This window comes from Macrotis lagotis, chromosome 7 (assembly GCF_037893015.1).
Source record: "Macrotis lagotis isolate mMagLag1 chromosome 7, bilby.v1.9.chrom.fasta, whole genome shotgun sequence".
Classification (NCBI taxonomy): domain Eukaryota; kingdom Metazoa; phylum Chordata; class Mammalia; order Peramelemorphia; family Peramelidae; genus Macrotis; species Macrotis lagotis.
In genome coordinates this window covers 137155675-137171689 of record NC_133664.1, presented here as the reverse complement: position 1 = coordinate 137171689, position 16015 = coordinate 137155675, and the positions used below count along the sequence as shown (strand labels likewise).

At 35.0% G+C, this 16015-nt stretch overlaps 1 long non-coding RNA gene across 1 annotated transcript in view; it reads left to right on the top strand.

Annotated features, from left to right (window-relative positions):
• The window catches only part of LOC141493847 (uncharacterized), a 73495-nt gene extending 59179 nt beyond the window's left edge, over window positions 1–14316 (top strand). Inside the window, exons 2-3 of the long non-coding RNA XR_012470335.1 lie at window positions 11529–11611; window positions 13239–14316. This is a non-coding gene — a long non-coding RNA (uncharacterized LOC141493847). The remainder of the gene's footprint in view (window positions 1–11528; window positions 11612–13238) is intronic.
• Window positions 14317–16015: the final 1699 nt, after the last annotated feature.

Sequence of the window (16015 nt, the reverse complement as noted above, 5' to 3'; positions counted from 1 at the left end):
AATGCAAAAGCATTACTAAGTATTTATTTTGTCTGCCGGGCACTGTGTTATTCATGGAGGCTACATATTTAAAAAAAGGCAGTAGCTTCTCTTAAAGAGCTGACAGTATAATGGGAAAAGAGAATACATATGGGAGTGTGCTGGGGTCAGCTCATACAGTCTGGAGAACTGATTGTTAAATTTTCAGTGTCATCATTTATATCTTAGAAATCAACAAAGTCTATAAATCAAGATATGATTTATTGTTTTGACTGTCTAGATTTAAGCAACTGATGGAGTCAATAATGAAGAATAAAGTTCAAAGTGTGTCATATATATAATCTGCTGCAAAGTCACAGGGTTAATGACTAGAATTATGGTATAATGGTTTCACACTTTTAGGAATGGTAATGTTGTATAGATTGTTGGAAAAGTTGATATATAAAGTATGAGGGGAAGCCTTGCTCAAATCCAGTGATCCAGTGATTGAAGTAGTTGATTGAAAGGGGTAAGCAAGGGCACAAATGGTAAAAAGAAGGATCTTTGCTTTGTGTATGTCAGGGCAAAATGTGCTCTTGGATGTTCCTGATCTTAGATCACACTGTATATATATATATATATATATATATATATATATATATATATATGCTTACTGATTCAACCATCACTGATGTGGTTCAGCATGGCAGGCTGATGAGGATGAGAATGTCATTTAATAGCCAGATTTTTTAAATCAACCTTTCCATTTATACTTGTTTTTGTTCCTTTGTTGAAAAATAATGGGAAGCATGCAGCAGTGATACATGCAGCTTAATGTCAAACCAGAGAATGTCATTTTCCTCACTTAAAATGAATGTGTAGAATGTTTGAATCAAAAGCAAACTGTTGGAGATCAATATCAATTTGCTGAACATGACCTCACTGATTATTTGGATGAGAAAAGACAATGACAGAATGAATTGCACGCAGTTTTGTATAAGTAACACACCCTGAGGACTGCAGGACCTTGCCAATGATGGTTATTTTTCAAAATTCTTCCTGGAAAGAAGGATTGGTATTGATGTGACATCCTGGGTCTGTTTCAGATCCAGACATGGAACAGAAATTGTGCCAGCTGCTGTGATAGGTGATTATATTAGGACTAAGGACAAAGTTGATTTGTTTATAATAATTCATTGACTTTCTCAGTAGCCTTCAAACACTATGGCTCATGTATTATATCTAATTCAGAAGGATAAAGATAAGGACTAGATCTATAATTTCACTGGGCATCTGGAAAAGCTGCTACCACTGAGGTACCCTACCACATCTTACTGAAGGTTTTCCTCTCTCATCTGCTTTCCTGGGGCTAGCCCAGAGGTAATTTGGGATAACCAGGTTAAGGGGGAAAAATCCTTGAGGGTGTCCTACCTCTGCTTTCCCCCTTGCTTGACTACTCACAGGGTTTCAATAAAATAGAAGTTTCCAACTCCATTTCTTCTTATAAGATGAAAGATCAACAGGTCTTCCTGTTTGCCTTACCTTGCAGTGCCCCAACATGGTCATCTTATCTAATTAAGTAGCCTAATGTTCTCTGAGCCTTGCCATCTCCTTTGATGAAGCACCCTTAGTATTTACAGACCTTTCCATTTGCCCTGAAGCTGAACTTCCTTTTATGTATTTTCTCTCCCTGATCCCAATTAGAGTGTTGTCTTTAAGAGCAGGGACAATTTACCTTTTATAATTTGTAATCCTGGTACTTGATGATGATGATTTTTGTCTTCATTCTCAGAGACCATGACATCAGGGAGATGATGCCATGACAAGCACTAGAATTGGATTTAAGTGAGGGGATAATCTGTTAAATCATCAGCTTCACTTTCTCCTCCGGACCCATCTGGGTCTAGTGGCCAGAAATGAATGACTAGAGAAGGCCCTGAATATCAGGAAATGAGGGTTAAGTGACTTGTCCAAGCTGATACAGCTAATAACTGTCTGAGGTCATTTTTGAACTCAGGTCCTTCTGCCTTCACTCTAGCCACTATATCTTGTGTCATATTTGACATGTTTGTCATGAATGCTGTTTATATATATATATATATATATATATATATATCCTGTTTATGTATGTGTGTGTGTATATATATATATAATATATATAATATATATGCATATATATTATATATATATACATATTCTTTGTAACTTGTTATCTTAGAGAGTTGCCTAGGGCACTGAATGGTTAAGTAACTTGCCTGGTGTCAGGATATGTCTGAGACAGAATTTGAACCCAGATCTTTTTGAGGTCAACTTAAGTCAGGTCAAGATGAGCATAGTACTAAGTTTTAGGGAGATAAAGAAAAGCAAAACAAATATCTTCCCTTAAGGAACTCACATTCTAATTAGAAAGACAATATGCAAAAATGTATATATATATGTTATATATATATTCTCATCCAAATAATGTATATATGTATATATGTTATATACAGGATAAACTGCTCTACCTCAAATACCATAGTTGTCTTTTGAAGTTGTGACTAATAGAATTCCATTACCTCTGACAAACACTTGTTAGTCATTGTGCTAGGAGTTAGAGATACAAAGACAAAGTAGAACATCTCCTTCCCTTAAAGAGCTTATGCTCTATTCAGAAAAATAACATGTACAAACATAGTGTGTGTAGTAATACAAGGAAGAAAGGCACTTATTGGGAAGATCATGTTATTTGAGGTGCCTCTTGAAGGAAACTTGGAAACTATGGGAAGGAGGAAAAAAAGTACTGCAACTATTAGGGTCGACCAATATAAAAGCACAGGATAGGAATACTGTGTGAAAGGAACATTAAGAAGGTTAATCTGCCTAGACTACTGAATATGGTAAGAGAAGTAATATATAATTAGGATAGATAAATAGCTTGTGCAGGGGATTTAATAGTCAAGGACTAGAGAGGATAGTTTATCTTAAAGAAAAGAGGACATCACTGGAATTTATTTAGTAGGAGAGTGACATGATCAAATCAGAAATTTAAAAAATAAGTATTTTGACATATATATGAAAGGTGGACCAGAGTGGAGAAGGGCTTAAGGCAACAAGGAGACTAAGAAGCAATTAATAATAACAATATTGATAAAAATAAAAATGATGACAGCTAGTATTTATGTCCCTACTATGTACCAGGCAAAACAACCTCAGGAGGAAGGTGCTATTATTATATCCATTTTTACAGTTGAGGAAATTGAGGTTAAGTGACATGTCTAGAATCACACAGTTAATAAGTATCTGAGATCAGGGGCAGCTAGGTGATGCAGTAGATAGAGCACTGGCCCTGGAGTCAGGAGTACCTGAGTTCAAATCCAGCCTCAGACACTTAATAATTACCTAACTGTGTGGCCCTGGGCAAACCACTTAACCCCATTTGCCTTGCAAAAATCTAAAAAAAAGTATCTGAGATCACATTTGAACTCATTCTCCTTTCCAGGGCTAGTACTCTACCTGCTTAGCTATCCCATGAGGAGTCAAGGATAATGCTGAGGTTACAAACTTTAGAGTCTGAAAAGATGGTGTTTTTATCCTTAGGAAAAATAGGTAAGTTTTAGAAAAAAATTTTCCTGTGCAAGCTGAGTTTGATATGTCAATGGTACATGTAGATCAATATAATATGTCATTTGATGATGTGAAATGGAGTCAATGGAGCTACATATATAATCTTTAGTTGTTTTCAATATAATAATCTATAATAATAATAATAGCTACAATTTATGTGGTATTTTATGAGTTGTAAAATGCTTTACAAAAATTTATACTCACAACAATATTTGGGAGATAGGTGACTATTTCCCCCTTTTTTATAGATAAGGAAATTGAAGCAGATGGCAGTTAAGTGACTTGTCCAGGGTCATACATCTAGTAAGCATTTGAGACCAATATTTGAATAAAAGTCTTCTTAACTGTAGGCCCCACACTCTATTCCTGGCACCAATCATCAGTCTTTGCCTATATACACACACACACACACACATATATATATATATATATATATATATATATATATATATATATATATATATATCCAGTAGGGATGCAGAGCTAAATGAAGTGTCTGAGACTGTATCTGTGCTCAGATCTTCCTGACTCCGAGTCCAACACTCTATTGACCATACCTCATGACTGTGAGACCTTAGAGAGAAGAATTAGGAGAAAGGGTAGAACTACAGAGGCTGATTTCATTTTGATATGGGGAAAAGGCTTTCTAGCAACTGGAATTATTCCAAAGGTAAAAAGCACTGACGCAGGGATATATTAGACTCTTCTCATAGGTATTCAGTGAAAATCTAGATAAGCACTTTTCAGGGATCTGTAGGAGTCTTATTCCTTTTTGGGTTATGCTAGTTGGCCTGTCAGGTCTTCTTCAACTCTAAAGTTCTGTGACCCTTATTATCTCCATATAAAATGATATAAAATGATAATTAAGCCCAAGTGAACTGATGAGTTCACAAAGAGACACAGCATAGAAAAGGAGAAGAAGAGAGCCCAGGACACAGGACACAGCCTAGGAGTACATTCATAATGAGGGACCATTGATATAGAGGATGAGCCATCAAAGGGGACTGAGGAGGAGAATAGTGGAATAGTAAGGAGGGAAACCAGGAGAGAGTATCACAACATCCTAGAGAAGAAGGAATATCCAGGAGAAGGGCATTCAACAGTATCAAATGATATAGAAATGGTATGGAAAAAAAAGATGAGGATTGAGACTAAGATTTGGCAATTTAGTTATCCTTGGAAACTAGTGAAAACATTTTTTCAGTTCAATGTAAGGTAAGAAGCTACTGTTGCAAGTACAGAGAATTGAGTGAAAGGTAAAGAATCGGAGGAAATAAGTATAGATAACTTTTTAAATAGCAATTTAATTGAGAAAGGAGTGATATGGGATTATAGCTTGGGGGGATTTGTGGGACCTATTGAAAGTTTTTTGGTTTTGTTTTTATTTTTCAAGTATGGGGGAGTTTTGAACCTTCTGGTTGTTCTATGAACAAGATATTCTCTCACTTTCAGGTATTCTCTCTGGCTGACCCAGTAATTGGTACACTCTGTCTCCTCTCAGTGACCTCCTTGATTTCTTTTAAGCTCCAACTATAATCCTAGCTTCTACAGAAAGCTTTCCATATCCCCTCTTAATTCTAATACCTTCCCTTTATTATTTTGAATTTATCCTGTACATACAGAAACTTGAATGCAGTCTTTTGCCTCTTTTTGGATCTCCATTACTTAGCATAGTCCCTGGCACATGGTAGATACTTAATAAATGTTTATTGGTTGATGATTACAGGAAGCAGAAGAAATGAATACATAGTAAAAGATGGGCAAGGTAGGGAGGTTGGTTGAGAGAAAAATCTGCTGAAGAGATGGGATCAAGGGCACACAAGAAGGGGTTGTTATCAGTGAGAACTACATCATCAAGATATGAAGAAGGCAGAATGAGGGATGGGTCATAGGGTTCTTCAATAAAAGAAGAGGAGGTTCACTGCTAATGATCTCTATTGTTATAGTAAGTAAGAGGTGAGTTCTTTAGATGGGAGAAGGGGAAACTTGAAAGGTTTGATAAAAAGGTTTTGAACTGTTTCTGTGAGAACTGGAACAATAAATCAATTAAACAGGAGTAAAAGGAACACCATATTTCAGTGAAGGCCCAGATGAGATCAAGGATGAACTATTACTGATTATTATGGTACCCTTTGATATACTCTCTTAAGACCTAAAGCAACTTGACGTTACCTAATGTACATTGCTTTCCCAGGGGAAAACCATACACAAATATGTAACAAATATAGGGGAAAATAAATATGAACACAAATGTAAAGTCATCCAAGTGACTAGACTCAACAGAATTTGATGCCCTGTAATCAAGAGTCCCTTGTCTTCCTTCCAACTCGATCAACTTTTATAATCACAGTATAGAGACCAGTTTAAGAATACCAATTCAGAGTCTCTGAAATTTTCTCTTTTTATGTAGTCTCTGTTGGCAATTTCTGAATGCAGGAGAGATTAGTTAATACCTAATTAGGGCTATTGGCAGCAGGTGCTGCCTTCCTGCTCCACTGATCAGTCTACTTTTCTTCTTTACTGTGATAGCAAATAAATAACAACCTCACAAATTAGAATTGTAGTTATACTTCTTTTATCAAATATAATAATTTTAAGTATAAAAGAGCCTCCCTTAATAAATGTCATTGTTGTCTCCATAAGTAAATAAGGACATATCTGAATTTCTACCCCTCAATTTAAATTTCATACTACTCATTAAAAAGCAGGGTCAACTCAAGTCAATATTTTTCCAAAGCTAATACTACTAATTAACAAACATATTAATATCAAGTTTAAATTGTTCCCAACTCCAAATTTCCTCTTTCTCTATTACTGCCAGGATAAAATAATAGGGCAGGCTGGTTAACAACTTAAAGCAATTAACACTAGAATGAAAAAAAAGGATAATTCACATTAAAATAACTAGTAAGTAAAGGCTATTAGGACAGAAAGAGGACTAAATCTAAGCAAAAGAGATATAGAATATGTAAGTGGCTTAACTTTTCTTATTCTCAGTTATCTCATCAGCAGAATGAGAATGCTAACATGTATAGTACCAACCTCACAGAGTTGTCAGGAAACCTAAATGTAATAAGGTGTGTAAAGCACACTACAGATCTTATGGTGCTATATAGATGCCAACTATTACTACTGTCATATTTTATTCCCTGAATATGCTGGGCATTATGACAGTAGAGTACATTTTAAAGATAACTATCTATTTTATTTCTATTAATATGCAATAGAGAAGACCATTCAGAGAAGGCAAATAGAATGAGGGAATCTGGGAGGAAGAAAGAACCCTTTTTTATTTCCAGATGTGTATTTTAATAGGCATTAAAGAGATAACTTGAGGTAGTTTTGCTGACACAAAGACATGCTAGGCTCTTTTATCAAAGGTTGCTTCATTTTAAGGGAAAAAAGGAAAGTTTCAGGAAAATAATTTCATGGCAATAATTTGCCTGGTTTAGGGTGTGCAGAAAGAAGAACAAAGCAAAATTTCAAATATAGGAACTAGATTCAGTCTCGTATCAATTTTCTACACTTTCTTCATCTGTACAGTCTGGTAATCATTTCTTCACAAAAGCTTTATTTTGATGTCTAATCACATCTTGGAAGGGTTCCAAGTTCCTGAAGACTATGCCAAAAGTGCATAAGCTCCTACAAACTTAACTGAGCTGGAAAGACTTTGAGTGTAGATCTGATGATAGCCTGAGTCTGCTGTATGATGTTCACCATAACCAAGTATAGAGAGACAAATCAATAGTAAGTTGTCTACTAGGTGATATATTCTTTAGACAAAATACTAGGAAACTGAACCACACCTTTAAAGACACAAGGCAATTATATCCTAGTGAAAAGATGGCTCACAGATTTTCCTTTAAGAAGCAAATAAAAGAGTTGGTATATTTGGCTTCATTTCATGAGATGACTGTCCATTTTCCTTTGTAGTGTTCTTAATGAGTATAAGAAAAAAAGCAATCATTAATGTAATTGATGGTTATGAGCCAATTCCAGTTGCAAAGATAAAAAGGAAGGGAAGTTCTACAAAGAACTCATCAAGATCTTACAAACCAAGTCAAATATAAGCTTAATCCTAAAGAATTTCTTGTTTTTGCTTAGTATTTTATTTTCCCTGGTTTATATGTAAAAACAATTTTTAGCTTTTGTTTTTAAAGTTTTGAGTTCCAAATTCTCTCCCTTTCTCCAGTCCAACCACAATCCCCCTCCTTGCAAAAGTATGCAATCTTGAAATAGGCTATAGATGTTTAGTCATGCAAAACATTTCCAAAGAAGACAGATACCCTCTCCAAAAAAGAAACCCCAAGAATAATAAAGTTAAAAAAAAGTATGCTTCAATTTGTATTCAGATATCAACAGCTCTTTCTCTGGGGATGGATTGCATTCTTTATCTTAAGTCATGACTGTCCAACCTTACTTTTAAAAGTTTTTATTGAAATAATAGATAATATATTTTGAATTACTATTTTAGTGAGAGCTCTGGTAGCTCAGCTTCATTTACTAAAGCATTTAGTAAACCCATAGGTGGGTTGCATAAAATTGTATTGCCATAGGCCATATTTTGGACAGTACTTCAGAGTTGCCTTGAGAAAAATACAAGTCATTTACTATATCCTTATACGTGTGTGTGTGTGTGTGTGTGTGTGTGTGTGTGTGTGTGTGTATTACTTTGTACACAGTACATTTCACTGCATCTGCTCAGGTCTTTCCAGATTTTTCCAATAGCATTCCCCTCATCATTCCATATATCAGAATAGTATTCCAGCATAATCATGCACCACAATTTGTTTAGCCATTCCCCAACTGATGAGCATCCCCTCAACTTCCAATTTCATGCTATCAGAAAAAAATTGCTGCAAATATCCTTGTATATTTGGTTTCTTATCTCTTTTAGGATACAGATCTAGTAGTGATATTGCTAGATCAAAGGGTATGTATATTATTATCCCACTTTGAACAAAGGTCCAAATAACTCTACTGACTGGTTGAATCAGTTCAAAACTCCATCAACACTGTATTGATGTCTCATTTTGCCTTCATCCCTCCAACATTTATTTCCTTTTCTATTAGTCAATACAATAAGGTAGTACCTTGGAATCACTTTCATTTGCATTTCTTCAATCAATAGTAAGTTAGAACATCTTTTAAAATATGATGCTGATAACCTCTTCTGAAACTGTCCATATTTCTTGGTTGTTTATCAATTGGAGATTGACTCTTATTTTCATATAAATTTGACTCAGCTCTCTATATGTTTGAGAAATGAGGCTTTTATCAGAGAAACTTGCTTCAAATTCTTTTCAGTTACTTTTGTTAACTGCATTTCCTTCATCCTATTTCCCTCATTCCATTTATTCTATTCTTTCCTTTTACCCTTGTCCCTTTTCTTCTGACTAACCCTTTCTTCAATTTGCTCTCTCTTCAACCACCACTCTTTCTTTTATCCCTTTAAGATATATTTCTATACCTAATTGAGTGTGGATGTTATTTCCATTCTGAGACAATTCTGATGAGAGAAAGATTAAGTAACTCCCCCTCACCTCCCCCTCTTCTACTCCACTGTAGAAGAATTTTTCTTACCACTTTTTTTTGTGAAATAATTTACCCCATTTATCCTTTCTGTTTCCCTTTCTACCAGCACATCTCTCTCACACTTTAATTTTATGTCCTTAGATATTATCCCTTCATAGTCAACATATATACAGAGAGCACATATGTTGACTATATATATATACATATATATGTACATATATATATATACATACATACATATATATATATATATATATATACCCTAATAATGAGAATATTCAGAATAGTTATTAGTATTATCTTCCAGGAAGGAATATAAACAATTGAACATCATTAAATCTTTTATGATTTCCATTTCCTGTTTACTATTTCATGTTTTTCTTGAATCTTGTATTTGAAAATCAAATTTTCTGTTCATTTCTGATCTTATCATCAGGTAAAGTTTGAAAGCCCCTTATTTCATTGAATGTTCATCTTTTTTTCCCTGAAAGATTATGCTCAGTTTTCCTGAATAGTTGATTCTTGGTTGTAATCAAAGCTCCTTTGACTTATGAATCCTTTATTGTAAAAGCTGCTAATTCTTTTATTATCCTGATTGTAGTTATGCAATATTTGAATTATTTCTTTCTGGCTATTTACAATATTTTCTCTTTGACCCAGGAGTTCTGGAATTTGACTATAATATTTCTGGGAGTTTTCATTTCGGAATTCCTTTTAAGAGGTGATCTCTTGAAAAATTATGTCTAAGTTCTTTTTCTTTTTTGATGATGACATTAAGGAAGTACAATGAATTTAAAATTATCTTTCCTTGAACTATTTTCCAAGTTAGTTGTTTTTCTAGTGAGATATTTCACATTGTCTTCTACTTTTTTATTCTTTTGATTTTGTTTTATTGTTTCTTGATTTCTTGTGAAGTCATTAGTTTCCTTTTGCTCCATTCTAATTTTTTCTAATTCTATTTTCTTCAGTGATCTTTTTTATCTCCTTTTCCATTTGGGCACTTCTACTTTTCTTTTTTATAGTACCATTTTTTAAATAGATTTTATTCTCCAGAGAATTGCATTTCCACTTGTTTACAGTACTGATAAAGTACAAAGTTTTTATTTCTCTTCCTCTGCACACATTCAAGTATTCAAAATGCCCAGATTTGCACAGTAACTTAGATGTTGTTACTTTTAAACTGCTCCAGCCTTGACTACAATTTTTTCATCCAATTTTTGGAAAGCTTTGTGAAATGTTCTTTCTTCTGGTTCATTTACTAAACCTCTTCAGTGGTGGGTCCAGAAGAAGTGCCTCTAGATGGAGTTGCTCCACCCCTTGAGAACCCACCAGGTATTCTTCTTTGCATGCCTCTTGGCATTCCCCCTGCACTCTGGTACAATTTAGTAATGATGGGTTTGCAGACCTGCTCCGATTCTTTCTGCCAAGGCTTAAATTCTTCATTCTCAGCAGTCTGGTTCTTATTCACCTAGTTACTTATTTTATTAAATTTGTCAAGGATCTTCTGTTTGTCTTTATTGCCAGTTTTGCCTTGCATTTTTTCATCCTCTATGGTAGGCCTCAGGTTGAAAGTATATTCAAGGGAATTCTTGGAAGATACCTGGTATCTCTTCTTCTCTGGACCATACACTCAATGTCTTCTTTGTTCAGACAACCTTTGTGATTGGTAGTGGTGATCTTGTTCTCATTACTTGTGTTCTTATCCACTGTAGAAATGTTTAGAATGCCATTTTCATTAATGACAAATGCCATTTCAATGTGAGGTACATCCTGGTGCTGGAGGAATTCCTATGAGCTCAAACTTCCCAAGCAGGTTGTTATCCCTTGCTATGGCTCTCTCACCATCATAAACCTGTATAAACATACCAGGCTAGTTGTCTGAATAGGTGGTAAAGGTTTGTATCTGCTTGATGGGAATGGTGGTATTACATTTGATTAAAACTCTCACCACTTCACCAGCAGCTTCAATTTCAAGGGAAAGAGGAGTGACATTCAAAAACAATAAGTCCTGTACATTTTCAGATTTATCTCCAGGTAAAATGGCAGCCTGGTCAGCTGCACCATGGGCAACAGCCTCATTAGGATTGATATGCTTGCTGAACTCTTTGTCATTGAAGAAGACTTGCCAAAGCTTCTAGATTTGGGGGATTTGGGGGGAGTGTAACCAACCATGAGTGATTTATCTAGTTTAGCATCTCTTAATGTCTTTTCCACAGGGTTCAGGGTGTCACAGAAAAGATTGTCATTCATCTCTTTGAAACAAGCTTGGGTGATTGATATATAGAAGCACTACCTTCATAGAAGAATCTCCATATTAGTATGGGTACTGGAAGAGAGGGCATGCTTTGCATATTCACATACGGTGTGCAGTTAGTGAACAGCCCTCTTATTCTCACTGATATCTTTCTTGTTCTTTTGATTGAACTCAGCAATGAAATGGTTGACCATGCAGTTGTTGAAGTCTTCTGGCCCAAGTGGGTGTCCCCAACTATGCAAGATGCCATCTTTAATGGTAAGTATGGAGTACTATCTCCAAGGTCAAAGATCAATACATTCCTCTCAGAAGCAACCTTTTTGTCCAAGCTATAAGCAATAGCATCATTAGTTGACTCATTGATCATTTGGATTACAATGATGATTCCAGCATATTTGGTGACTTGACATTGGGATTTGTTGAAATAGGCTAGTACTGTGACCACAGCATTTGTGAAAGTCTTCTTAAGGTAAGTTTCACCAATTTCTTTCATCTTAGAGGATACTTCTTCTGGGTAAAAACTCTCTTTTGTACTCAACTTGAACTTTAGACCTGCCTGCATCATTCACCACAATGAAAGCCCAATGTACCATGTATGACTATACAACTGCATTCTCAAATCTTTGACCAATTGGGTGTTTGGTATCAAAAATCATGTTGGTGAGGTTCATTACAACCTGATTCTTTGCAGCATCACTGATTAAATGTCCTGTGTCAGTGAATGCAATCTGGATTTGGGTGGTCCTGTTTACTTGGTCATTGGCAATGATCTCCACTTTCCTATGTTGAAAAACTCTCAGAACAGGAATAAGTGGTGCCAAGATCATCGCCAATTGTGAGTTCCTGCAAAATGGTGGCTGGGGAGTTATAGGTCATAACTGATCACTGTGGAGGGAAAAAGGACTGCTGCTGCACTGCGTAGGACACTTCTACTTTTTAAGGAGTTTCTCTCTTCAGTGAATTTTGGTGTCTTGTTTTTCCATTTGCCTGATTCTACTTTTTTGGGTCATTCTTTTCCTCATTGGATTTTTAGATCTCTTTTTGCCTAGTCTAGTTTTTAAGGTATTATTTTCTTCAATAATTTTTTGTCTCCTTTACCAAGGGTTTGGCTCCTTTTTCAAGATTTTTCTTGCAACACTCTTATTTCTCTACCCAATTTTTCTTCTATCTTACTAATTTTCAAAATCCTTTTTGAGCTTTTCCATGACCTGAGAATAATTCAAATCCTTCTTTGAAGTTTTAGTTGTACAAACTTTGATTTTGTTATCTTCTTCTAAATGTGCTTTTTTGATCTTGCTTATTACCATAGATGGTGGTCAGAACTTTTTCTCTTATGTATGCTCATTCTCCCAGTCTACAAATTGATTTAAACTCTTTGTTAAAGCAGGGAACTCTTTATTAAAGTAGGGCTCTGCTTCCAGGGCAGAGGGTGTACTGTTCCAAGCCTCTAGGGGTTTTGCAGCTCTTTCAGATATACTGGTGACCTACAAGTTTTCAGTTCTTCCAAGATGGTATGATCTAAGAAGAGGTGTTCACTATTATCGTGGTTTATTCTCTATTCTGTGAGTGGCCACAAGCATTCTTTCCTGCCTGATCCTTGCCTAGGATCAGCAAGCTTTGGTATACTATAGTTCCTACTCTCCCTGGGACTGCAACCCCAGACTGTGACCTGTATTCAAGTATGTACAAAACAACAGAGTCCTGCCTTGGTGCTAGCAAAGAGACCCTGGAATCTACTTCTGACCAGTTATTCAACCCCCTTACTATCTGTGGACTGAACACTCCTTGCTAATGATTTAGTGGTTCCCAAGACCTGATTCTAGTTTGTTGGGATCAAATCTGCATTACTAAACCTTGTTCTGGACTATGTTTCATTCTCACCCAGATGCACCAGACCTTTCTGCTGATCTAAGTGACCTTTGGAATCTGTGGACTGAGATGTTTGGAAACCACCACTGCTCCACTGATTCAGGTTCCTGGAAGCTTGGTGGGGCTGAACTGCACACCTCTCACCTGATGTAACAGATTTTTCCTGCTAACCTTCTAAGTTATCTTGGGATGGAAAATTGTTTCACTTAATTTGTAAAATCTTCTATTCTGGAATTTGTTTGGAATCATTATGAAAAAGTAGTTGGAAGAGTTTGGAGGGAGAACTCAGAAGAGTCTCTTCCTTTTCTCTGCCATCTTGGTTCCGTCTCAAAGGGATTTCAATGCAAAGATGAGCATAAAAGGAAAAGAAGCCAAAGGCTGACAGACTCCTCCAAAGTTTTCTGATTATTTGTTATAAACACTTTTAAAAGAGTCAGAAAATAGTAAAAACCAAACATATCTCCAAAATTGAGAAGATTATATCTTACCTGACAAAAATGTCTGACTACTGATATGGGGGTTGTCTCAAAATCTGCTGTTGTATCCAATGAAAACACGGTTTTGTTATCATAAAAACCAAAATCAATACCTAAAAGTATATAATGATAAATATGAGAAGATATTATTTGTAATTGTAATAGCAACAATCTAAACTAGTAAAAAGGTATTGGTGATGAAAAATGGTAAAGGACTTTAATATGAACCATTTTCCATATTAGTTTTACTGAAATAAAGCAACTATTATAACAAAAAAAGTCTAAAGATCACAAAATAGCTTCAATAAGTAAAAATAAGCTCCTTGTTAATAGAAAAAAACCAAGGTTCATTTCATATATCAATTTATTTCTAAAACATCATAATTGTATGTAGTAGTAGTAGTAGTAGATTGTCAGTAATATTTCCTAATGAAACAGCAAAGAAAGATGAGGGAGAAAATGAATCTCCCAAAGTATGGTATTAGACTTGATTATTAAACCAATAATGAATATTTCAAGATGAAATCAGAAAAACAACAAATGGTATAAAGTAAAGTGTGTGATCTGTGGAATTTCTAAAATAAACTCTTTTCATCATTGCTGATAGTGGAGTTCTCATTATTAGCCCAACATCTTAGGATGCCACAAACTACATGAGCAAATAGGAAAATCACTAAAGAATATGAAACAGTGCGTTTCATAGATTTTCATGGCCAAAGAATTCATTATTAAATGACTAGCCTGTTCAAGATGAATTTTATTGTATTTACTTAGACTGCATGATCAGAGCCTTTAGATAAGCAGTAGTTATACATAAATATGAACTTGGTCTTCCTAAATTATGTACAGTATTTTTTTTATTTTTACAAGACACTGTGGTTAAGTGGCACAGCTAAGTAAGTATTAAGTGTCTGAGGCAAATTTGAACTCAGGTCCTACTGACTCCAGGGTCAGTGTTCTATCCATTTGCACCCCCTAGCTTCCCCTGGTATTTTTTCAAATCAGTGTAAAAGGGATAACAATCTCTTTGCATACTTCTTTTGCCTTCTATGATCAGCTGAGAACAAGAAACCTTTATAGTCCCAAGTATTACCAGACTTGGTAGGGGTAAAGGATGGGGAAGGGATGCTTAACCACTCTCTGAGGTTGTAGATCCATAGAAATAAATGACTTGATTCTTAGAACAAGTTCATTGGTACCACAAATTATAGAGAGGATTGTATATAGCAAGAAGGAGATTGTGAGTAGGCAAAGAGCTTCAGGAATACACCCTCATATTTACTGGCATACATTTGGTCTGCTTGAAGTGTGTCATGAAAAAAATCAATCTTTTAAGTCTGTCATTACAACATGTTCCAAATAGTTTGGAAATTCTGATTTTTTTCTCTTCATAATTTCTATATGAAGTCCCCCTAACATACTGAGAAAAATTGCAAATATATGCCTCTATCATATCTGATCATTTTCTATTTTCAATTTTCTTCTAAAAATTTGGAAAGTATTCCTCAAAGATAAGTTGACCATTAATTTGATCTTTCAACTGGTCTTCCATTAATATATTAATAACTTCTCTAATTTTTACTGCTGTGTTATTGATCTATTTTTCCTTATGACATAATTATTTTCACTCTGGGAACAAAATATATTGTTGATACATTCTCTCTTTTACCCCAACCCCCATTTCATCTTCCCTCTTCTTTTTTCTTTTTCCTCTTTTTCCTTTCCCCCTATCCCTTACTTTTCATGCATTCTTTCTCTCACTCTCAATTTTGGTGGAATTTCAGCTCTGCCTTTTAGCAACTGAGTGACCTCAGGGTGAATTACTTTACCTTTCTGTACCTCAGTTTCCTTTTCTGTAAACTGAGGAGTTGAATGTAATGATCCCTAATGTATCTTCTAACTTTAAATCTATGTTGTATTCTATGTTCAAATATTATAAAGAGGTGCTTAATAAATGCTTATTGATAGAGTGATGAAAACTATCCAGAGTGAGACCTCTGACATGTTGGGAAAATCATAAACAAATGATATATGGAAATATATGGACAACAGTCACATAGAATAAAAAGATTTGAATGAGTTAAACTCTTTATTCACCTTAAGAAATCTGTACTCATATAAAGAAATATTCACATTGACAAAAACAGGAATTCCTTGGTATAGTGAAAGCTAATAATTTTTAAATCTATAATGATCCCCCTATGACACCAATAGAGCCCTAGGAATAAAATTTTCATAGCCACTATACTATATTTAACAAAATAAGCCAGTTTGTTAATACATTTCGGTTAACCTGAGGATTCTGGTTAATTGGGGT